Source organism: Astatotilapia calliptera, chromosome 5, assembly GCF_900246225.1.
Source record: "Astatotilapia calliptera chromosome 5, fAstCal1.2, whole genome shotgun sequence".
In the NCBI taxonomy this organism is placed as follows: Eukaryota; Metazoa; Chordata; class Actinopteri; order Cichliformes; family Cichlidae; genus Astatotilapia; species Astatotilapia calliptera.
In genome coordinates, this window is record NC_039306.1 from 38,561,090 (window position 1) to 38,586,055 (window position 24,966).

The 24,966-nt window shown below is 43.0% G+C and overlaps 1 long non-coding RNA gene and 1 pseudogene across 1 annotated transcript; one reads left to right on the top strand and one right to left on the bottom strand.

The window, feature by feature from the left end:
• The first annotated feature begins 369 nt into the window (after positions 1 to 369).
• LOC113023103 (NLR family CARD domain-containing protein 3-like) overlaps positions 370 to 24,966 on the top strand; it is a 37,022-nt pseudogene continuing 12,425 nt past the window's right edge.
• Positions 12,883 to 17,241, bottom strand: LOC113023105 (uncharacterized). Its single transcript, XR_003272504.1, has 5 exons — positions 17,217 to 17,241; positions 14,654 to 14,719; positions 14,148 to 14,303; positions 13,603 to 13,695; positions 12,883 to 13,307 (listed from the first exon to the last, which is right to left on the bottom strand). It is a non-coding gene; the product is annotated as an uncharacterized LOC113023105 (long non-coding RNA).

Consider the following 24,966-nt stretch of genomic DNA (forward strand, 5'->3'; position numbering starts at 1 on the left):
CTGGTGTGATGGCAGCTACGTTGTAGCCACAGCCACCCTGGGGCGCACTGACAGAGGAAACATTCCACAATCTCCACATCAACACAAGTACAGAAACAAACTGTCACTTCTAATTTTTCTTATTAATAGTGAATCGGTGTGTGTCAGTGAATGCATCGTGTGTGCTTCAGGCTCGATCTAGTGGACTGATAGCAGAGCAGCTGATGGCAGCTTCCTCTGCCTCACACTGCTGTCTGACTATATTCAGCTGACACTGAGATGAAGCAGGAAAGAAGCAGCTGATATTTGGACAGCACACATGATGGAAAGGAGGATTTCAGTTGATGTGCACATAAATGATTTGTGTTTCCTCTACAGGTGAAGGTAGAAAGTGTGTGTGAGCTGATGTGAATCATGTGACCTGGTTTCTAGGTTACATGACAGGTCAGAGGTCAGCGACTGTAACTCACTGAGTGTTAATGTGAACTCACTGAGTGTTTGTGGTTTACCTCTCAGACTGACTGAAGATGATGATGGAGGAAGAGGAGGACAGAGCAGAGTCTGCAGGGTCCAGCTGTCCGTCTGTGAGGAGTGACCGGTCCAAAGATCAAAATCCAGCCTTCAGTGCTGAACCTGGAGCAACGAGGTCAGAGAGCTGAACTCACTGAGTTACAGAAATAATTCTGCACTGACATTATAATCAGTGTTGACTCTGGTTGATTGTCTGACTGTGTTTGTGAGCTGAGAGGAAATGAAAATGAGTTTGTAACAAAAATCAGTTTTGTCCAGTTTTCCTGTAAAAAGCTGAACTCTAATCTAAGAGGATGCTACTGACAGGAAACAACTGCATTATCTGCAGTCTGTGTGATCACAGCTGCTTCAATCATGTTTGTGTCTGCAGAGGTCAGAGGTCACAGTCTGCAGGGTCCAGCTGTCCGTCTGTGAGGAGTGACCGGTCCAAAGGTCGACCTCCAGCCTTCAGTGGTGAACCTGGAGCAACGAGGTCAGAGAGCTGTGATGACTCCTTTACATGTTTGTGTTTCCTGGATAAATATGACCTGAAACATCCTCAGATTGTTACAAAGATTCATTAAAAAGAAAACAATGAAAGAGAAAAGATCCAAATGTTCGACTTGGTCATTTGCTGTTTGAGGACAGTGATGCTCATATCTGTGGGGAAAGTGTGACCTGAGTGGGTTCATGTTTGTCTTTAAAGAACAGAGCTGCTCTGATTCTCTTTGTGTCTGATCTGTTAAACAGTCTGAGAGGTCACACAGAGACCCAGCAGCTAAAGCCTGGATCATACTGGCTGCTGTTACTCCATCAGGACAACACTGAACCACAGTGGTGTGGATGTAGTGGATAAATCCCACCATACTGATGCTCAGAGTTAACCACAGGGAACAAAACCAGATGTTACCTTCAGATTGTGACCTTTGGAGTGGACGATGCAGATTTCAATACAGAATAAATGTTGTTTTTCAGCTGTGAAGAAAGAATCTAATTTTCTGAACTTAAGAATTTATGATGATGGAAACAACATGGAGACTATAACACAACATTTCCACTGTATTCATAGAATGAATGTAAAACTGTCAGACATTCATTAAATATGCAAAATGTCTACAGAAGCATCAGAGGGTCAGACGTGAAGCACTCAGTGATTTTGATCAAATGACTCATCAGTTATTGATCTGTACTACACTGATCTACCACGTTAGTAAAGCTGGTGTTCTGGTGGTGGAGGGAGACTCGGATCATGTTCTGGTTTTGGAGCAGTGATCTGCTGATGGTTCAGTTTGATGAGCTTCTTCAAAATCATCCCTGACATCACCACTGAGAGACTGAAAATTACTGATATGTTCACAATCTGAGAGTTTAAAGCTTGACAAACTTTTTTCAGATAAAGTTATTTGAGCAGAAACTCGTGGATCTTTATCCTGTGTTGATCTAATCCTTCATGGTTCCTCCACAGAGTGGACCAGCAGAGCTCAGAGGTTCCCAGTGGTCAGTCTGCCCAGCAGCATCAAACACAGCTGGACTCCATATTTATGGTCTGTACATGTACAACAATAACTACTGTTACATCTGTTCTGTTCACAGTCGTCTCCATGCTGCTCTTTGTAGACCAGTGGATCGTCAGTGTGTCCAACATGGATCTGATGTTTGGCTCCATGATTTCAGCCTGATTGGCTCATTCATAAATATTCTGTTCCAGCTGCTGGAGGACAACATCATCACTTTTGTGAAGAACGAGCTGAAGAAGATCCAGAAGGTTCTGAGTCCAGATTACCCAGAATGCTTAGAGAGTCAGAGGAGCAGCAGCAGAGAGGCATTTGTGAAGATCACAGTGGACTTCCTGAGGAGAATGAAGCAGGAGGAGCTGGCTGACCGTCTGCAGAGCAGTAAGAGGATTTCTGTAAAGATTTAAAGTTTTGGATAAATGAAAATTTTCCAGAGATGGAAGATGGAGCAACATGTTTTAAAGATTAGTTCTTTTTGGAATTGAGTGTTGTTGAGAAATCAGTTTTACCCTGGTTCTTTTTATTCCTCAAGCATCCAGAGATGGCACCGGACTCAGTAGTCCATCCATCCATCTTCATCCGCTTTAACCGAGGCCGGGTCGCGGGGGCAGCAGCCTAAGCAAAGAGGCCCAGACCTCCCTCTCCCCAGCCACCTCCTCCAGCTTATCCGGGGGAATACCAAGGCGTTCCCAGGCCAGCCGAGAGATATAATCTCTCCAGCGTGTCCTGGGTCTGCCCCGGGGCCTCCTCCCGGTAGATTGACCGGTAAATTGAGAGCTTCGCTTTTACACTCAGCTCCCTCTTCACCACGACGGACCGGTGCAGCGTCTGCATTACTGCAGCTGCAGCCCCAATCCGTCTGTCGATCTCCGGCTCCCTTCTCCCATCACTCGCGAGCAAGACCCCGAGATACTTGAACTCCTCCACTTGGGGCAGGAACTCATCCCCGACCCGGAGTGGGCACTCCACCCTTTTCCGGCTGAGAACCATGGCCTCAGATTTGGAGGTGCTGATCCTCATTCCCGCTGCTTCACACTCGGCTGCGAACCATTCCAGTGCGAGCTGGAGGCCCTCACCCGATGAAGCCAACAGAACCACATCATCCGCAAAAATCAGAGATGAGATTCTGAGGCCACCAAAGCGAAAGCCCTCCGCCACTTGGCTGCGCCTAGAAATCCTGTCCATAAAAATTATGAACAGAACCGGAGACAAAGGGCAGCCCTGGCGGAGCCCGTCACCCACCGGGAACGAGTCCGACTTATTGCCGGCAATGCGAACCAAGCTCTTGCAACGGTTGTATAGGGATCGAATGGCCCGTAGCAATGGGCCAGACACCCCATACTCCCACAACACCTCCCAAAGGACACCCCGAGGGACACGGTCGAATGCCTTCTCCAAGTCCACAAAACACATGTAGACTGGTTGGGCAAACTCCCATGCACCCTCAAGTATCCTCGAGAGGGTAAAGAGCTAGTCCAGTGTTCCGCGACCAGGACAAAAACCGCATTGTTCCTCCTGTATCCGAGGTTCGACTAGCGGACGAACTCTCCTTTCTAGCACCCTGGCATAGACTTTCCCAGGGAGGCTGAGGAGTGTGATCCCCCTGTAGTTGGAACACACCCTCCGGTCCCCTTCTTAAAGATGGGGACCACCACCCCGGTCTGCCAGTCCACAGGTACTGCCCCTGATCTCCACGCAACATTGCAGAGGCGTGTCAACCAGGACAGCCCTACAACGTCCAGAGCCTTCAGGAACTCGGGGCGGACCTCATCAACACCAGGGGCTCTGCCACCAAGGAGTTGTTTAACTGCCTCAGTGACCTCGCCCCCAGAAATTGGCGGGTCATTCCCCTCATCCCCAGACTCTGCTTCCTCCTCGGAAGACGTGTCAGTGGGATTAAGGAGGTCCTCGAAGTATTCCTTCCACCGCCTGACAATTTTCTCAGTCGACGTCAGCAGCACTCCGCCAGCACTATACACAGTGCAGGTAGAGCACCGCTTTCCCCTCCTGAGACGCCTGACGGTTTGCCAGAATCTCTTCGAGGCAGTCCGAAAGTCTTTTTCCATGGCCTCTCCGAACTCCTCCCACACCCGAGTTTTTGCTTCAGCCACTGCCCGAGCCACACTCCGCTTGGCCTGTCGATACCTGTCGGCTGCCTCCGGAGTCCCACAGGCTAACCAAGCCCGATAGGACTCCTTCTTCAGCCTGGTGGCTCCCTTCACCTCTGGTGTCCACCATTTGGTTCGGGGATTACCACCACGGCAGGCACCAACCACCTTGCGGCCGCAGCTCAATGCAGCAGCTTCGGCAATGGAGACTGTGAACATGGTCCATTCGGACTCAATGTCCCCAGTCTCCCTCGGAATGCTGTTGAAGCTCTGCCGGAGGTGTGCGTTGAAGATCTCGTGGACTGGGGCCTCTGCTAGACGTTCCCAGCACACCCTCACTACGCGTTTAGGTGCACCAGGTCTGTCCAGCGTCCTCCCCCGCCACCTGATCCAACTCACCACCAGGTGGTGATCAGTTGACAGCTCAGCCCCTCTCTTTACCCGAGTGTCCAGAACATATGGTCGCAGGTCTGGTGATACGATTACGAAATCGATCATCGTGCACTTATGGACACTCTTATGTTCGAACAGGGTGTTCGTTATGGCCAAACTGTGATTAGCACAGAAGTCCAATAACAAAGCACCGCTCGGGTTCAGATCAGGGAGGCCGTTCCTCCCAATCACGCCCCTCCAGGTCCCGCTGTCGTTACCCACGTGAGCATTGAAGTCTCCCAGCAGGACAACAGAGTCTCCAGGTGGAGCATCTTCCAGCACCCCCCCACCCCCACCCCAGGGACTCTAAGAAGGCTGGGTACTCTGAACTGCCACTCGGCGCATAAGCGCAGATGACAGTCAGGACCCATTTCCCGACCCTAAGGCGCAGGGAACAAACCCTCTCGTCCACCGGGAAAAACCCCAACGTACCGGCAGCAAGCCGAGGGGATATTAGAATACCCACCCCAGCCCACCGCCTCTCACCAGGGGCAACTCCATACTGAGACAGAGTCCAGCCCCTCTCCAGGAGACTGGTTCCAGAGCCCAAGCCATGCGTAGAGGCGAGCCCGACTATATCTAGTCGGGCTCACCTCTCAACCTCACGCACTAACTCAGGCTCCTTCCCCACCATAGAGGTGACATTCCATGTCCCTATTGCCAGTCTTGGCAGCCGGGGGTCAGTCCGCCAGGGCCTCCGCTCCTGGCTGCCACCCGGCACACAATGCACCCGACCCCTATGGCGCCTCCTGCGGGTGGTGGGCCTGCGGGAGGATGGGCCCATGTCTCCTCTTCGGGCTGTGCCCGGCCGGGCCCCACAGACTAAGGCCCGGCCACCAGACGCTCGCCCTCGGGCACCCTCCCCAGGCCTGGCTCCAGGGCGGGGCCCCGGTAACCCTATCCCGGGCAGGGTAAACTGTTCCTTCGATGTCCTTTTCATAAGGGTCTTCTGAATCGCTCTTTGTCTGGTCCCTCACCCAGGACCAATTTGCCATGGGAGACCTTACCAGGGGGCAAAAGCCCCCAGACAACATAGCCCCTGGGATCCCTGGGACACACAAACCCCTCCACCACAATAAGGTAGCGATTCAAGGAGGAGGACTCAATTGATTGGTTGTATCTTCCTTTAAATGCCAATTTTTTTTGGCATTTTTTTTTTTGACTCAGTAGTCATTTTTACAAAATCTTTATTCATCTTTACTCATCTTCATTTACTCATCTTTTACTCATCTTCATTTACTCATCTTTTACTCATCTTCATTTAAGCATGCACTTCTAGAAGGGAAGACAAGGCCGGTGTCCCTCTGCAAAAGTCTTCACCCCTTTGTTAGTTACAGCCAGCTTTATAGAAGTGACCCCATCATAAAACCCCCTACGGTGTGCTGCAAACTCTGTCTGTGTCTATGTGCACGAGCACATGAATGCCTACATGTGCACGTTCCCATGTGTCTATGTGAGTGCTCGTGAGTGACTGTGTGCGCGTGACAGTTAAAACACTGTGGGTGTAGGTAACTCCCTAGAGGTCATAAAACCCCTCTCACTTCCAGACCACAGTTACAAATGTTGAGACCCCCACCCAAAACATCCTCTGGGGAATTTCCACTCAGGCGGGGGAGGTCTACAATCTACTCCTACAATCAGCCTTTATTATAGTGAGGGCAGTGTCAGTGTCTCTACAACAGTTCTACATTATATTTTAACACATTTCTAAACTCTAAATCAGCTAAATATTCTACAAATCCCCCTTTTTATCTGCCCTATGGCAGATAAAACTAAACTAAATCCCTCACCATAATGTTTTCATACGGTGACTCCCCATTTCCCAAAAGTGGCATCATGGTGTCTGCCTTTGTATCAGACTCTCCCACAGCACGATTGATGAGTCTTACGAACAAGGCTCTGATACAAGGCACACAACAACACCCACATGTCACTGATACTGCAATGAAAACAAACAAAAAAACCATAATTGACATAATGAAACCTTTCCATTGCCCAAAGACAGAGGTCATCCATGCTTCCAACGGGTTATCCACTCCCGAATGCTCATGCATTGTAATGGACAACGTTCTCAGACCTTCCAGCGCTCGGGTCCCAGAGCCATCGGGAGCTGTATTATTTGGAATGAAAGTACAATACATAGCCCCAAACATCGAGCAAACGCCCCCTTTTTTCTCCCAACAACATATCTAACGCCATCCGATTTTGTACTGCCATTAAAGATGTTGGACCCAACTGCTCAGCAAGCCCTTGCATTTAATGCCAGCACAAAAATCAAATGTATACGAGATTGTGGACCCTTTAACGTAGTCCAACTCTACACCGCCATAATAATCAAAACACTCATCTGATTTACCTGTTTCACTACGTTTGGTTCGCTTCACCGTGGCCTGTGATGGTGGAGTCGCTGGAATGGATTCAGGTCTGTCTCTGGGCAATTCACTTGTAAGAAAAATCACAGTTACAATAACCACAGTCACACCTAACACTACCGTTTCTCTCCAATTCCCCCTCAACCAGCCTAGAGAAGTTGACATGATTTAAATGTAGATAAAAGGCTTGTCTATTTACATCTCTCCCTCACATAAGGCTTCTCTGCAGAGCATCAAATCTGCATGGCAAAGTGACACACTTTAGGTGATCTTCATCCTTGGGAAAAGTGGTGTCAACTATTTCCCAGTCTCTTAGTATTTGTGCCTCACACAGAAACACAATTCCATCGCTGGACTTCCTCTGCGCTGTCACTTTTAGAGCTTGGCACGCTCTCTCCATCCCTCAGGTTCTCATGTTCCAACGCTGCTGAAGGTTTAAGGCAGAGCACGTCGTACACCTTAGTTGTCTTCCTCAGCGTCAACATTGACTCTCTCATTTTATTTAAGATTTTGCTGTGGGAAGTCTCCTCTTGATCTCCTGGAAGCTCAGTAGCACAGCTCTCTGTGTGATGTCTGCTGTGCTGAAGATGATCTCTGATCCTCCTGAAGCCTCTCTCCTGGCCTCAGCTCCCATCTTGTGGACGATCCTCTCAGCCACTCCCTCTCCTCATGGCACCTCACGACATCTACAATTTCAAAAATAACACACCTCTCGCCACACGGCTTTCGCCACGTGTCAACTCCCCAATGAGACATGCACAAGAATGTTGCACATTCTCTCTAAAACAATCTCCAGGGTTTCCCACTTGGAGCAGCCATACTCCAACCTGTAACCCTGTGTAAAAACATTAATCAGCAGTCACATGTTAAGCTTGTTTAACTCCCAGCTCCACCTGGAGCCTGTAACCTGGAAGACAAATCTGTTAAATCAAACTTCGCATTTGCAACCAACTATAGATCATGAGAGTGATAAATTACTCAGCATAACAGACAAGTATCATGTGCAGGTTTTCTCCAATCATTAAATCACTATTATTACCATAATTTGTCCCAAATCATGAATCATCCCAATTTATTCCACAATTTAATCTGTGACTTTCCTTAAACAATGTCACTCCACCCATTTTATCACTATGAGCTCAATAGCCCATCTTCAACTATTCCATAAACACTGCATCCCTTATTTGTTTTTCTCATGTCACTTGTCCACTTCTGCTGAATCTTCCACAATGCACTCTTAGAAAAAACAAACATTAGCAGCACACATGGATCGTGTGGTTGGCAGGCGTCGGCCATCCACATTCTAGAGGTGCCGTAAAAAGACCATAAAGTTAGCCATCCATAGCTGTGGAAAGAATGTTATTCACATCATCAAAGTAACCTTCACATTTTCCCAAAAACACAGTGTAACAGCATCACCAACTCATAACCTGTAGTAGAGAAACAAACATCCACCAATTGTTCTGTTAGAAATCACATCATCAAATCACATGAAGAACTGTAATGCTGTAGAAAAGAGAATGCAAATGTTAGCGCTGCGCAGGTGTGTACACACTTTCTCACATTAACTTCTGTGAGGAACACAAGCCCATGAATAACACACCCCTGGTAGATTCCCAAACACAGAAAGTGGCATTTAAAAGGTTAAACCATCACGCAACCTCGGATGTTGCTGTCATCTTTCTGCTCCTGTAAAAGGAAACACATAAATTCATCCACCCTTTTGTCCTGTCTAGGTGGAGGTTAACCTTGAGTCGTGGTCAAGTCTTGTCAGCTTTTACCAGTCAGTCAGTTTATTTTTATTTCCATTCATTCATCCATTCTTTCTTTCTTTGCTGATAGTGGAACCTATCGTTGCATTTAGTTTCCACTCTCAGCAAAATGACGTCATTTCAAGAGAAAAAGAAAAACTTTAGATCGGATTACATCGCTGAATCCTTTTTAGGCAGGGACTCTCATTTTCTAATTGTCCCAAATAAGTTTCTCCTGAGCCCATTTTAATGTGGAGAAACTCACTTGTAACAATTTTCTTGACGACGTGTAGCACTTTTAATTCCCGACGTGCAGATCACCTTAAAGAGAAGAAATTCACAAACAAAAATCAGTGCACTGTTTAAAAAATAAAATAAAAATAAAAAATGACAAATAAAACTGAAAAACAAAAGAAAAAAGAAAAAATACAGAAGCCCGGTCTTAAGACTTGTCACAGAATATTCTTTCTCTTATAGGTGAGAAAACACCCATAGTTCAGTAACAAAAAAAACAAAAAACAAAACAAAAATCTGTTAGTTTCACTCATTTAAACTCTGGCTGCAGGATTCTGTTCACCCCTGCTATCATGTTCCCCAAAATAATACTAATTCAGTCGTCTATGTATCAGTTCTCAACCCACTCAATAAACCAGACAGGATGATGGTAACAGTATTACCTACTTAAAATTGTGTTTGATCTTCATTACATGTGTGTGTGTGTTAGTAGGGTTAATACATTTTCTGTTTTTATGTAACCTTTTATGTACCTTCCCCCTTTTTTCTGAAACAAAACTCCGTTCACTCCAAATTTTGTTTCAGAAACATCTAAATGAAAAACTCTGTCATAGTCAGGCACAGCTAAACCCCAAATGCTTGCAGGTTACCATCGGCAACCACACTGAGTGTTGTCAACCCCTTCTACAAATACCCTCTTTTAATGTGTAACACTTTGTGTATGATTTTGTGTTATCTCTGGTGCATATTATCTGCATGTGTGGTGTCACCTTTCCATTTTTCTAACAGTACACTTGCATACCTCAGTGCTTGTCTTCCTCCCCCTTTTGTGGTGGTCTGGACACTGTGTCAATCCTCCACTTCCAGGCAGTCGCTTGTCTCCCTGGATTCCTTAACCCAATTTGATTCCCCACACTAAAACAGCAGCCTCAGCCCTCTTCTGCTCCGTTCTCTCCCACTTTACAGTCCAATGGCAGTCAGTTTTCTCAGCTTTGTCCCGTGTCTCTCTTTGTCCCACTGTCTCTTTCATTGCCATCTCGCTCCAAACATGGCAAGTGTCAAACTCAGACAGTCTTCTCAAAAGTCCTTCACACACAGTGAGGTTGCAGCTTGCTGGAAACGCATCTCCATCCATCCAATCTAGATGGTGGATCTTCTCTTTCTGATGCTGTTTGCCCACAGCGCTGCTGGACCTCTCTGCTCAGAACTCTGGTATTGTCTCTTGGACTCCTGTCCACTGTTGATGTTCATGCTCGTGCTTCTGAAACTGCACTCGGTGTCTTCAGGGAGAGATCAGCTTCCTTGGAGCTCGCTTGTTCAGGACGAGGATGAGAAGCTGCAAAACAATTCAGCCAAAAAATTCTGGCTGGGTGTTTCTATTTTTTCTAATGATTTTAACCTATAATTTTCTTCCGACTGCTGCCCGTGGAGAATTGATCCAGGTCCGTTCCCCACCTGTAATCAACAGACTGAGAGACTTTCATTAGTCACTGTGACTGCATATGTTTTCATCACTCCTAAAGCAACACATCTCTACTTATTTTGTTTTGAACTCTACTGACTTTAAACCCCAAAAATAAAATTTTATTTGGTCTTAACCGCAAACACAAAAATCTTCTTGATGTTGTTGTTAATTATTTTCATCCACCACACTCCAAATTATGTTTTATTTTGTGTCCAGCAGGGGAAGAAGGTTGCCTGTAGCGTCACTGCTTCCCCCAGTTGGAGACAATTTCCCACTCACACTTCCACACTTTTTATTTTCTTTGTTTTCATCATTTTCTTTCTCTTTTTTTTTATTACCCCATTGTTTTACACCCACACATTAACCTGTTAACTCACTCCTCCAACCTCATTTTCCTTTCACCCCAACAGCTCTCATACAGTCAGCAATCAAATTCTCCATTCATCCTTGAGTACTTGGTCACCTTTAAATGTCACTGTTAATTTTATCAATTTATTTATCATTACTCTAACACTAATCCACTTTTTAATTTGCTTTATTTACTTTAGTTCACTTTCTCCTCTTTGATCACTACGATTTCTTAACTATTTATTATTTCACAGAAAATCAACTAATCTACTTTGTCTCCCTCTTTGTCATCAAGGAATTCACACACACTCACAGGCTGGTCACTCGCCCCCACCTTTCTTCCTCTCTCACACACACGCACATTTTACTCTTCGTTCGTTCCACCTGTGAACCCGCCCCTCGAGGCTGGCTCACACACACTTCATGCTTCTCGCAGTCCCATTCAAACTTTCTGCGTGACACTTCTTCCTCTGCTTATTCCGGACAACGCCCTAAGCGGCACACAGAGCTGGTGCCGTCCGCTCGTGCGCCTCACAAATTATTCAAACTGCGCCACGGACTCGATACCGCGGTTTATCTTCCCCTAAAAAAATGTAAAACCAAATTAAACCCACCAATTGACTTCACAGTTTGCAAAAATTCGTGACACGGCCTCCTGCCGCGATTTCTACACACACTCAAAAAAATGAAACGTTGACTTTAATTAAAATTATTTTGTCAACAGGTTCCACGAAATTGAATTATGTTAGTTTAAAGCAAAAATCTTTAGTTCATCTAATTTAAAAAAACTACTTAAGATTAACAAGACATATTTAAGACTAACTAAATCAAGTTATGTTGTATGAACATAGATGATATATTTTCAGGTTAGATAGCTTAGATTAGTTACTTCAACACATTTCTTATTTGTGGCAGGAAAATGTTAAATTTAAGTTAGATTAATTCAAATATTATATTTTCAGCCACCTTGTGCTTTATTAATTAGTTTTACATAAATCTATTTTGTCAACAGGTTCCACACAAATGAATTAAGTACATCCAACTTATTTTTTAAAATTTATTTTATTGCCAACACATTCAGTGAGCATTTGTGTAAACCCAGTCCAAAATAAAACACAACAGCTCATTAGGGTTAGTAATTAACAGTATGTAGACAGATGCAACATCAAGACTTTAAATTAAATGTCTGTATCTACCAGAAATAGAAGAAGAAAAAAAACGCATTGAAGATCACATAACACATTGATAAGATGACACTTGAGTTATGCACATGTGATGCTAGTAAGGTCTGTGAGTGTTTTTTTCTTTTAGTGTCTAAAATGGATAGCAAAGTTGCTATTTGCAATGATTGCTTAGGGTCAGTCCAGTAACACAATGCCAATGAAGTGCTTGCCTTTAACAATGCAAAGTGAAGTGTCCACCTCAACAGCCACAATTAAAAAAAAAAAAAAGTAACAACAACAATAATAATAATAATAATAATAATAATAATAATAATAATAATAATAATAATAATAATAATAAATAGTCCACTGATATTAGCAATCAAAGAAAATTACATCACCATCCCAAATAAAACTTTAACAAAACATGCCAACATTATGGTCTAACAATAAAACAGCTTGTCAGCGTTCAGTTTTTTTGCAACAGCACAGCAGTAACCATTTAATACTCGCCACTGTCAACATTTATTTTACCAGTGTTTGGGCAAAAAACTTCAGATGTAAACATTTTAACATGGAAACAATTGTTCGTCTTTAAAAGTCCACAAAATATACATTCATCCTGCATTCCCAACTTGGATGATCTGATATCCTCGTGTTGGTGTTGTTCCCAGACCATCATGAAAATGTTGTTCCAGGTTCAACATTGCAAGTGACCAATCACATTGTTGTGACGTTATTCTATTCCAAGCCATTCGTGCATTTATGAAATTCCAATGTTGCAAGGACAATATCAATTCTGCTTACTGTTTATTAAAGGGTTACGGTTAGGGTTAGGGTCAGTTGATCGGCGGACAGAGGCGGTTTCTCGCAGCTTAAGTACAGTTTTTTGTTTTACGCCGGTTTTTCCCGAAGTCGCAAAAGTATGACATCACAACATTCTGATTGGTCACTTGCAATGTTGATCCTGGAACAACATTTAGTATGATGATCTGGGAACAACACCAACACGAGGATATCAGATCAACCTCCTAACTTACCCTTATTTTTAGTATGTATTGCAATTACCTTTACAATGCACACAATGTAACACAAACTGAATATGAACATATTTCCACCTCATAACAATATGCCTTGAACGCTAATATACACACCACCCTTCAACATTTCTGGTGCAGTATCATCTCTCAATTAAATCCTTTAAATCTCAATACTTTTGATTGTCTCTTAGCTTTCAGTCTTGAGGTTAACTGAGATTCAGTGCATATATCCCACCCATTAAGAGTGCACATGCAGAGGCCAGGTCTTCCAGGTCATGCAGGACACACTAGATGGTTATACCCACATCGGCTGGAGGAGTGCTGGCATCAGCTCTTTCGATGGTAAAGATAGCAAGGGTAATTTGTTCCAGCTCCCTCTGAACAGCTGTAGCTTAGACACAAAAACATAGAAAAATGGCATCCAGTTTTAAAAAAAAGAAAGAAAAAGGGCCAAAGCTACCCTTTAATGACGTAAACACAATATTAGGAACATGCACCCCAGTGTGCCACTATTTTAGACTACAGATTCAACAATAAATATAAATAGTTTGGGTATACAAGAAGATTTCCCAAAACATTTAAACAGGTTCCATGCAAATTACAACAACAACATTACAACATGCAACAACATAAGTTATTCAAAATTTGGTTTAATACAGATAAAAAACTAAACTAAAATTACCAACCAATTATTCTTTGAAGAGGATGCTTGGGTCTTCATTCAGGTAAAAAGGTAGTGCCCTGAGGACACACTCCCTCCCCTTTTCAATGGTTTCCTTCTGTAGAGAGTGGCAGAGATACAGGAAGAGAGAACAGAAATACTTTAGGATGACAGAAACTCACATTATACACAAAATGAATGACATATCCACTGCACAGATAGACATGAACACAAGACCAACTAATCATCACATGGACATGAATAGTTAACCTGTTGGGCAGGGTTTCCACCACATTATATATGTCCATAATGGAGGTAAAGACAAACTAATACATCATCTTTTTTGCATTCAAAACATAACATAAAAACATTCACTTCTGGTTTAACCTAAATCAAGGGATCAGATTTTACATATGTTTAGGTAATTTAAATTTTCCAACGTTTTGAGTACCAAACTTTGTCTTGCTTAATATAAATGTAAGTGCACTGTGCAGCTACCATACACCAGCTGTTTAAATTTGAAAATGATCTTATTAGCCATAATATTTTGCTACCAACAGAATAACGCACCTGTGTGGCTGGGGCCAAAGTTTGTCTAATTTTCTTCCCTGCAACGCCTCCTTTTTTCTTGAAGACTTTTATGAGCTGGTCAGTGTATTGGTCAAGTTGTGTAAAAAGCCTTGGAACATGTGCAGCAGTAGTAATCCTCACATATTCTGCTTCCACCTGAAAATATGTCAACAAACACAACATACTGTACTGTAAATATACATACTATATGTACACATATACAAACTAAAACTAATGTAGTAAGACCTCATTAAAGCTATAATTTTAACACAAACATTTACACAAAATGCTAATGGAGCCATTACAGCTTTTATTGTTATTTATCAAGTTCCAAAAAATATTGATCACAGCTGATCTGAAAAGAATTTCATGCCTCAGGCCCTTGAACTGCAACCTTTACCATGGTTCAGATGTGGAGAAGAAATAACAGGGGCATGGGATGGGTCACAAAAGAAAACTTAACTTATAAAACAGTTTTGTTTTTAAAAGTATAACAGTTCACATACCACATACAAGCTCAGCAATACCACATACACCACATCAGTATAGGAGGGAGCAGGTAAAGGCAGGATCTGAGATTTATAAAGAAAAAAAATAATTAATTCCTTAATTTCAAGAAGCAAATTATTGTTTGAATTACAACTAAATAAAATACTACTCAGAAGAAAAGCAAGAGATTGACACGGCCATGTGCTAACTTTCTATAGAAGCAATTATCACCAGGTCTGTCGACCTCCATTGTCTGTCCACTCATATGTCTTGAATAATTTTATTAAAAAAATTAAGTGTGTACTTTCACAAACTGTAATTTATAACTACATTGATATTAGGGTTGCCAACTCCCTGAAAAATAAATAAGGGACACCTCGTGGCCAGGGCCGGGCGACCCAGTTGTCTTCACCCTTCCCAGTGTGGTGAATTTTCTAGCTCTTTTTTTGTGTGTGAAATTATTTTTTTAACCATTTGACTTGAAGTTGATTTAAGTACATGCATATTCTATTCTTTGTGATATGAACACATGTGAAACAAATGATCATTTAGCCATTTATTTTTAGCTCAAAATGACAACATTAACACAGTAAAACAGGTCTCTTTCTTAAACAGAAGCCTGTCATGCTTAACTTTTGAGAATATAAGTAAATCTTTCTTTAAAAGAACTCTGTCCTGCTTAACTTAAAATAATAGAAAACAATAGAAAGAAAAATATTCTTGTAACAGTGCACATTTAGTGCATTTAGTACAATTGGCTTCAGTTGAGGTATTATTTCAGCTTTTCTAATGCTAATCAGCTGCTCCTGTTTGTAAACCCGCTTGTTCCCATGATTACGCATCTTAACTCATCATCATTATTCATCTATGTATTACTTTTATGTATTAGTCATCTATTTGTTGTAATCATCTATCCTTGCAGTTGTTTATTACACAAAATAAATTATATTATCACACTTCTGGCCACATAGCGCTGATATTCACTGCACATGCCCATATTAACGTTTTCCAGCCAGGTGTTTTCCTTTTCCCATTCTTCCCTTTCTCTGAGGGGAACAAACATTGCTGCTCTAATGCTGGGCTCACACTGTGCGGTTTTTGGCCCATTTTGAGCCGATTTTTGAGTGATCGGACCGATTTTGGCCTTCATCGTGCGTCGTGTAGTATACGTGGGGTAACGAGAAGTGATTAACACCTCACGACCAGCTCCCGATCATCAATCGCTCGTGAAGGTGTCACCACAGGCGCTCACACTGCTCACGCGCAAACACGTAAACGTCGGTGAAAAAGACTGAGCAGCACAGCAGTGCAGCGTGTGATCTAGACACAAGCGATGGAGGCACTACTTGTAGAACTTCGAAAAGGCTCGGATGAGCTTTCCAATGTGGCCTCACAAAATGATCACGACCACAACAACCGTGAAAATAGTTGGATTTACATTGCTGCTCAATCACAGCTGCCTGATCAATGTTTTTCATTAGCAATTTAGCAAAGTTGATGGTGGTGGTGTGTGTGTCTGTGTGAGTGAAAGACAGAGAGAGAGAGAGAGAGCGCAACAGATTTTCTGTTATAACCTTCATTTTATGGAGGCACAGTGTGAGGACTCAGGTCGCATCAGAGCATCGGGCGGTATAGTGTGAGACCTGCATCGTGACCTATGAACTTCTAACCCCTGCGAGTCAATCGTGCAGTTTGAGCAGGAGCTGAATAACGTGACTGAAAAAATCGCACAGTGTCTGCCCAGCTTTAGGTGTACTGTCGTCCGAGACTTGCACCGCAGTGTCAGCGTTTGTTTCCCTGTCGGCCATGCTTGTTGTTGTGGTCATCTGTTGTCTTCCGGTATTTTCTCCGTAAGCGACCTTTCCTCGACCAATGAGATGAGCGGTAATCTGAATTGTCATACTCGAATTGTCATAAGTGTGGTGTCAGCTCATTGGTCACAAAGCAGGAGAGGGGCTGGGAATTATGTTTTCAAACAAAGCGTTAATTCCATTAACATTTATAGACTGCTTTTGATTCTCACTGTATTACGGGACAAAGTGCGTCCCTTATTAGCTCAATACGGGACGTGTACTTTTGTTTCGAAATACGGGACGATTCCGTATTTTAAGGGACGGTTGGCAACCCTAATTGATATGTATAACTCCGCTAGGAAACATGCTGTATTTACAGACCATTTTTACATAATACAGATTACTGATAGAGCAGAACAATGGTGTCACAGTGGCTTTCGCCCTTGACTTTTTGGATTTTAAATGTCACTTTATGCTATCCTTGCTATCCTATTCGATATTTCCGACTCTCGGATTACAGAAAAGGAATCCCAAGAAAGCAAATGGAAAAATAACCCCTTGAAAGAATAACCCCATGAACCCCTGTAGCTAATCCCTTAATAAAACAAAAAACAATAAAAATGTTTCTTACACAGTCCACAAAATAAGCATGTCCAGGACCCAGTAAAACTAATGTAAAACAAGCACACGCAAACGATATAACATGTCTTGTAAGACAAACGCAAAATATAACCATGCTGGACATATAGATACTACACAACATAGTCAAAGAAAAAAGTGGTCTTACCTCTCAAAGAAACAGCAGCTTGGCGGCAAAACAGCCTTTTTCAGTTAAATTTGAAGTCTTGCGCATGAGCAGGCACAAGCCGTGAAACCTTCTTGTTCTGCGCGGTTTCATTACAACTGTTTTTGCATTACTGCCACCTTGTGGATATACAAGGTATATCGATCCTAATTGACTTAACTTAAATGTTATGCGATCAAGTAACACATTAGTATTATGTACGTTGAATAATAGACACAATTACGTAGACTTGATTAGAAAAACATATGTTAACTTAACAAAAACATATATTTTAAGTAAAATGAAAATAAATAATTAATATACACTGAACAATCCACCTCATTCATTTTTTTGAGTGCACCACAAACACACTTTTAGACACGAATTCTTTTTGTTACTTCAATCGACTCCCGTACTTCAGACGAGACGCCGACTCTAACGGCGCTTTCACACACACACGCAATCTACACACACTGCAGTCAGTGGGCTGAGCCAAGCAGTCGTACTCTCACTAAGAAGCAACTTGCCCCCACTCTCATGCATGTTATCAACCGCGACTAGGATCCAACACCTAGCTTTAGTTATTTAAGGCATTCCCAATATCCCAGCTTACCAACCTAGCTCCTGTCCCACAGGACCCAACGACGCGTCCGAAGATGGGTTGAGTTGCCAAACTCAGAACATAAACACGGCCCTCAGCCGCCACAAAACCTTAAACCCCGCTTTCTAACTAATAGTAACACACATTTCTTGCTTTAACGCACGGGGACGGATCACACACCGCCACTTTTTCTAATAACTAAGACGGATCACACACCGCCACTTTTCCTAATAACTAAGACGGATCACACACCGCCACTTTTCCTAATAACTAAGACGGATCATACACCACCACTTTTCCTAATAACTAAGACGGATCACACACCGCCACGGATGAAACACCGATTCTATTAATCCGTAACAAACGTCTGCTGCTTTAACGCACCGAGATGTCCTTACGGGGCGCTAAACATCAACCTGAGTTCTTATCAAAAGTCTCTTGCTTTAGTCGCTCACAGTACGCTAAACATCAACCTGAGTTCTTAGCAAAAGTATCTTGCTTTAACGCACTGAGACGGACGCTAGCAGCCTTTTTTTTCTACTGAGTGAATTTACACTGGGATACGTTCAACTTAGCGAACAGATAATTTAGGCTTTAAACAATATGCACGGTTCGAAAATAAACAGGTCGTGCTTACCTTTTAATCATGTGAGCTAGCTCTCTGTTCGCCTCGTTTCACGATCTCAGCTCTGCCAATTCATCTCTGCACCTCGAGCGAATCCAAGGGTTTCGGCACCAAAACTGTTGAGAAATCAGTTTTACCCCGGTTCTTTTTATTCCTCAAGCATCCAGAGATGGTACCGGACTCAGTAGTCATTTTTACAAAATCTTTATTCATCTTTACTCATCTTCATTTACTCATCTTTTACTCATCTTCATTTACTCATCTTTTACTCATCTTCATTTAAGCATGCACTTCTAGAAGGGAAGACAAGGCCGGTGTCCCTCTGCAAAAGTCTTCACCCCTTTGTTAGTTACAGCCAGCTTTATAGAAGTGACCCCATCATAAAACCCCCTACGGTGTGCTGCAAACTCTGTCTGTGTCTATGTGCACGAGCACATGAATGCCTACATGTGCACGTTCCCATGTGTCTATGTAAGTGCTCGTGTGTGACTGTGTGCGCGTGACAGTTAAAACACTGTGGGTGTAGGTAACTCCCTAGAGGTCATAAAACCCCTCTTACTTCCAGACCACAGTTACAAATGTTGAGACCCCCACCCTAAAACATCCTCTGGGGAATTTCCACTCAGTGGGGGACAGGTCTCCTACAATCTACTCCTACAATCAGCCTTTATTATAGTGAGGGCAGTGTCAGTGTCTCTACAACAGTTCTACATTATATTTTAACACATTTCTAAACTCTAAATCAGCTAAATATTCTACAGTGTTTATTTTTCTTCTCATTCAGAACTTCAAGCTGCAGTTTGTCATCGTAACCTTAAATCCACCCTGAAGAAGAAGTTCCAGTGTGTGTTTGAGGGCATCGCTAAAGCAGGAAACCCAACCCTCCTGAATCAGATCTACACAGAGCTCTACATCACAGAGGGAGGGACTGCAGAGGTCAATGATGAACATGAGGTCAGACAGATTGAAACAGCATCCAGGAAACCAGACAGACCAGAAACAACCATCAGACAAGAAGACATCTTTAAAGCCTCACCTGGAAGAGATGAACCAATCAGAACAGTGCTGACAAAGGGAGTGGCTGGCATTGGGAAAACAGTCTTAACACAGAAACACAGCCTGGACTGGGCTGAAGACAAAGCCAACCAGGACATCCAGTTCATATTTCCATTCACTTTCAGAGAGCTGAATGTGCTGAAAGAGGAAAAGTTCAGCTTGGTGGGACTTGTTCATCACTTCTTTACTGAAACCAAAGAAGCAGGAATCTGCAGCTTTGAAGACTTCCAGGTTGTGTTCATCTTTGATGGTCTGGATGAGTGTCGACTTCCTCTGGACTTCCACAAAACTACAATCCTAACTGACCCTAGAAAGTCCACCTCAGTGGATGTGCTGCTGATAAACCTCATCAGGGGGAAACTGCTTCCCTCTGCTCGCCTCTGGATAACCACACGACCAGCAGCAGCCAATCAGATCCCTCCTGACTGTGTTGGCATGGTGACAGAGGTCAGAGGGTTCACTGACCCACAGAAGGAAGAGTACTTCAGGAAGAGATTCAGAGATGAGGAGCAGGCTAGCAGGATCATCTCCCACATCAAGACATCACGAAGCCTCCACATCATGTGCCACATCCCAGTCTTCTGCTGGATCACTGCTACAGTTCTGGAGGATGTGCTGGAAAACAGAGAGGGAGGACAGCTGCCCAAGACCCTGACTGAGATGTACATCCACTTCCTGGTGGTTCAGGCCAAAGTGAAGAAGGTCAAGTATGATGGAGGAGCTGAGACAGATCCACACTGGAGTCCAGAGAGCAGGAAGATGATGGAGTCTCTGGGAAAACTGGCTTTTGATCAGCTGCAGAAAGGAAACCTGATCTTCTATGAATCAGACCTGACAGAGTGTGACCTTCATCAACTCTGGACTCAATCTGCTGGAACAACAACAAACAACCTCCAAGAAATCTAAATTATTTAACAAACCAAAACTTCAATCTCTCCACCAGAGTGCTGTGAACAAGGCCTTGCAGAGTCCAAATGGACACCTGGACTTGTTCCTCCGCTTCCTCCTGGGTCTTTCACTGCAGACCAATCAGACTCTCCTACGAGGTCTGCTGACACAGACAGGAAGTAGCTCACAGACCAATAAGAAAACAGTTCAGCACATCAAGAAGAAGCTCAGTGAGAATCTGTCTGCAGAGAAAAGCATCAATCTGCTCCACTGTCTGAATGAACTGAATGATCGTTCTCTAGTGGAGGATGTTAGGTTTGTAGCATAAACCTATTCGCTGGAACGTTAAGACAATATAATTACACTGCAAGCAAGACGCAAGTAGGCAAACTTCTTCATGGTACTCGTGCACGGGAGAGAACCAGACAAACGCCGTTCCTTCGCTTGACCCCAGTAGCTCTCGTCCGTCCTCCCATACACTATCCTTTTATTGAGGTTACATGAATATGCATAGGTTCATTAACATACGACGTCTACATACAAACAAAGAGTACCTTGCCTGTGTGTGTGTGTGTGTGTGTGTGTGTGTGTGTGTGTGTGTGTGTGTGTGTGTGTGTGTTGCTGATCAAAGGGTCAAACATCCTTGGTCAGGAAGAGGGTAGACTAGACCCCCCCCCGGTGAGGAAGTCCAGCAGTTCATCTAAACAGAAAAGCACTTAGACTAAAACAGACGTAGCTAGGTTAATCCTACCATAAAACAATAAGAGAAGGTATGACCTCTCTCATGCTCCCAGGATGTAGGTGTGGAATGCACACCAAGCCTCTGTAGCCTGTTAAAGATCACACAACTTATCACTACACAATTGATTATACACCTCTAAGCATCTATGGTTAAATATTTCTAAGCATAAATAACAATCAACAATACAAACTCTAACATTCCCCCGTTTTTGACCTTTATGCTAGAAAGTTCCCAGTTATGCATGGGACTCTGACAGTTTCAATGCAAACATTTTTTTACTCAGCATATGTCAAATCACCCTAAATTACTGTAAAAGTTACACAGTTTAATAAATGTATTAGCAGTTACCCCATTCATTGAGCTCATCTCATGGCAAACTGCATCTTACGAGCAACCAAAGAAATTGTTAATTTAATAGTGAAACTAAGAAGATAACATTTTCAAAAACATCTCAGCTTGGTGATGCTTCCTCCGGGTGTGCAAATCACATGTCTCTCTGCAGAGTGGTTTGAGTTCTGCAGGGCGTCATAATGTCTCTTCTAGTTGTTTCGTTGTTCATAGGACCAGAGTCCAAATGTATGTAGAATAAACAGTCAAACATACCAGTTAGTTTTGTTGTTTGTCAACATGGGTCTCAGCTATTTCCAAAGCTGCAGACCTCTCAGCACTCCAGTTTTATGGCCTCCCATCACCTCACTTCAGGCCTTCATCCTGCGAGGGGGATATTTATGACTCCTTCATTGTCCACGCTCTGCAGAGAAACACCTCTGTGGAAAGGGTGCAGGGTTCAGTTGTCTTACTGCTGTTATGATCCCAGCAGCCTTCAGAGTGTCATCGTATGCACAGTATAGTGGCACAGCATTAGGTGATGTTCATAGGAAACTGCTGTCATCACCACCGTAGCTTCTGGTTCCTGTGCTTTTCACAGAATCATGATGTCATCCTCGAACTGCTTCTACGCTGTCGATGGAGCTTGGCACGCTCCCCTCATCCCACGAGTTTTCATGTTCCAACGCTGCTGAAGGTTTAAGGCAGAGCACGTCGTACACCTTAGTTGTCTTCCTCAGCGTCAATATTGAATCTTTCATTTTATTTAAAATCTCCTGGAAGCTCAGTAGCACAGCTCTCTGTGTGATGTCTGCTGTGCTGAAGATGATCTCTGATCCTCCTGAAGCCTCTCTCCTGGCCTCAGCTCCCATCTTGTGGACGATCCTCTCCTCTATTTTGCAAGCAGTTTCATGGTCCTTGCTGTGGCTCCAAGGTCTGATCTCATGATGGGCCCCAACCAGCTTGACCTTTGACCTCAACCACTGCCTGGCTGTCAGCTATGCCTGGAATGGTTCACGCTTCTCACTGGGCCTCTGAAGATTTCTCAGGAGATTACTGCTGCACCTGTATTTCCTTGCTAAGAAGAAAAACTTCTATTTGGAGAGCATGTCAACAATCATCAAACCACATTCTTTAGTTCAGTGAACTTCACTTATAGGCCATCAAAGCCTCATCTGAACATGGATGCACCACTTGCATAGGTTTAATACTTGTAAATAAACAGCTAATCACACAAATCACTGCAACAATAATAGTAAACATTGTTTAATGTTAATCCTTGCACTCCACCTCTTGACGCATGGACATTCCCATGCGTCAACTCACCAAACCTGGATCCCTGTCTTAAAGAAAAAGATTAGCTAGATCATGTCCCAGGCAACATCAGGGCACCTCCTCCGGAGTAGCTCCGTAACCCTGCAATAAAAGATGTTAGCGTGTGTTGCATATTAAGTTTGCTTAACACCTGGCTCTCCCAGGAGCCTGCATACACACCATCACGGCCTGGAAAGCAAAATCTGGAAGTGAAATCAAACTTCATACCTGTAAACAATTGTATCATAAGAGTAATAAGCATTCAACATCAGCAAGACAAGTGTCATGTGCAGGTTTTCTCAAATCAGTAACTACAACTATTACCCTAATTCACCTCGGACATGGATTATCCCATGTACTCTGTTAACATTAATGTAATCAGTGACTTCTCTTAAGCAAAGTCACTCCACTCATATATTATTATTATGGGTTCAAAAGTGGCCAGCAAATGAGCCCATAATAAACTATTCCATAATTACCGTAATCTCTTATTTGTTTTACTCATGTCACTTGTCCGCTTCAGCTGAATCTTCTAAATGCAGTCTCAGAAAAACAAACATTAGCAATATACATTGACTATCCTGGTGGGCAGGCGTCGGCCATCCACATTCCAGAGGTGCCATAAAACACCATAAAGTTAACACTCGCTGTGGAAAAAGTAACACTGGTCTCATCACAGTATGTCTCAAACTATATTAATTTCTCCATCAACATATAGCCTGTAACTACAGTTTTCTTCACACATAAACCCAGAAATCTTGTAGTAGAGAAACATTAGCCAGTATTCCTATAAATCACATGATCAAACACATGAAGAACCGTAATGCTGTAAAAACGAAAATGCAAATGTTAGCGCTTGCGCCGGCGTATTGCATACTTTGTCACAGCTATCTCTGTGAGCACACAAGCTAATGAATGACACACACATAGTAAATTCACAGACACAGAAAATGGCATTTAAAATGTTAAATCATCACGCAACCTCAAGTGTTGCTGTCATCTTTCTGCTTCTGTAAAGGGAAGCACACACAGACTCATCTGCACCCCTGCCAGGCGGGGGTCAACTTCACACAGTCGTGTTACATCAGTAAAGTCTTGTCAGCTTTTGTCAGCTTTTACCAGTCAGTCAGTTTGTTTTCCTTTCACTCACTCATTCATGCATTCATTCTTTCTTTCTTTGCTGATAGTGGAACCTATCGTCACATTTAGTTTCCACTCTCAGCAAAATGACGTCATTTCAAAAGAAAATGAAGAACTTTAGTTTGGATTACATCGCTGAATCCTTTTGGACTGGGACTGTCATTTAATAATTGTCCCAAATAAGTGGCTTTCTCCAGAGTCCATTTAAATGTGGAGAACTCACTTGGCACAATTTTCTCGACGACGTGTAGCGCTTTTAATTCCCGACGTGCAGATCTGCTTAAAGAACAGAGATTATCAAACAAAACTTTCAGTGCACTGTGAAAGTATCAAAATAAAAAGGCCTTGTTAAGTCATGACACAAACTCCTCATCAACTTCACAACAGGAGAAGAATCATCAGCTAGATTCACTCCAAACCAACCATCAGCTGCACCACTCACAACATAAGCCTAATGTCTTCTTTAACTTATGAGTTTAGTCACCAGGTCTGTGTTCTTCACTCATTTAGGCCACAGATCTATTTTATTCAATTTTCCTTTTCCATTCATCATAAAACATGTGACATGCTGTCATGCACTTCACAAAACAGTCTGTTCTGACGTATTCAGAGTTGTGTATCTAAATACAGGATTCACTCGCACATCAAAGCAGGAAACTCAGTGTTTTAGAGTCTCCACTCAACACACAACAACTCCAACACATCTCATTCACTCATACTAGAATTCAGTCACCTTTCATTAATCTAAAACCGATCAACTAATTTGCATATCAGCTATTAACCCACTAAGTTGACAGGACGACAGAAAAGCATGTTCAAAATAGTATCACAAAAGACAATTTCCCTCATACAGTAAATCACTTGTGCTGCATTAATCAAGCAGGAAGCTTCTCCCAATTTACTATATTAACAACTAAATTTATTGTCTGATCACTGGTTGGTCAAACCAGGATCTTTTTTCCCACAAAAGTTAAACTGTTGTCCTGCAACCTGGAGAGTCAATTTTTTTTTTTTTATTGGATAAATTCAGTATTTGAGAACAAGTGTCTGCTAAATTGAC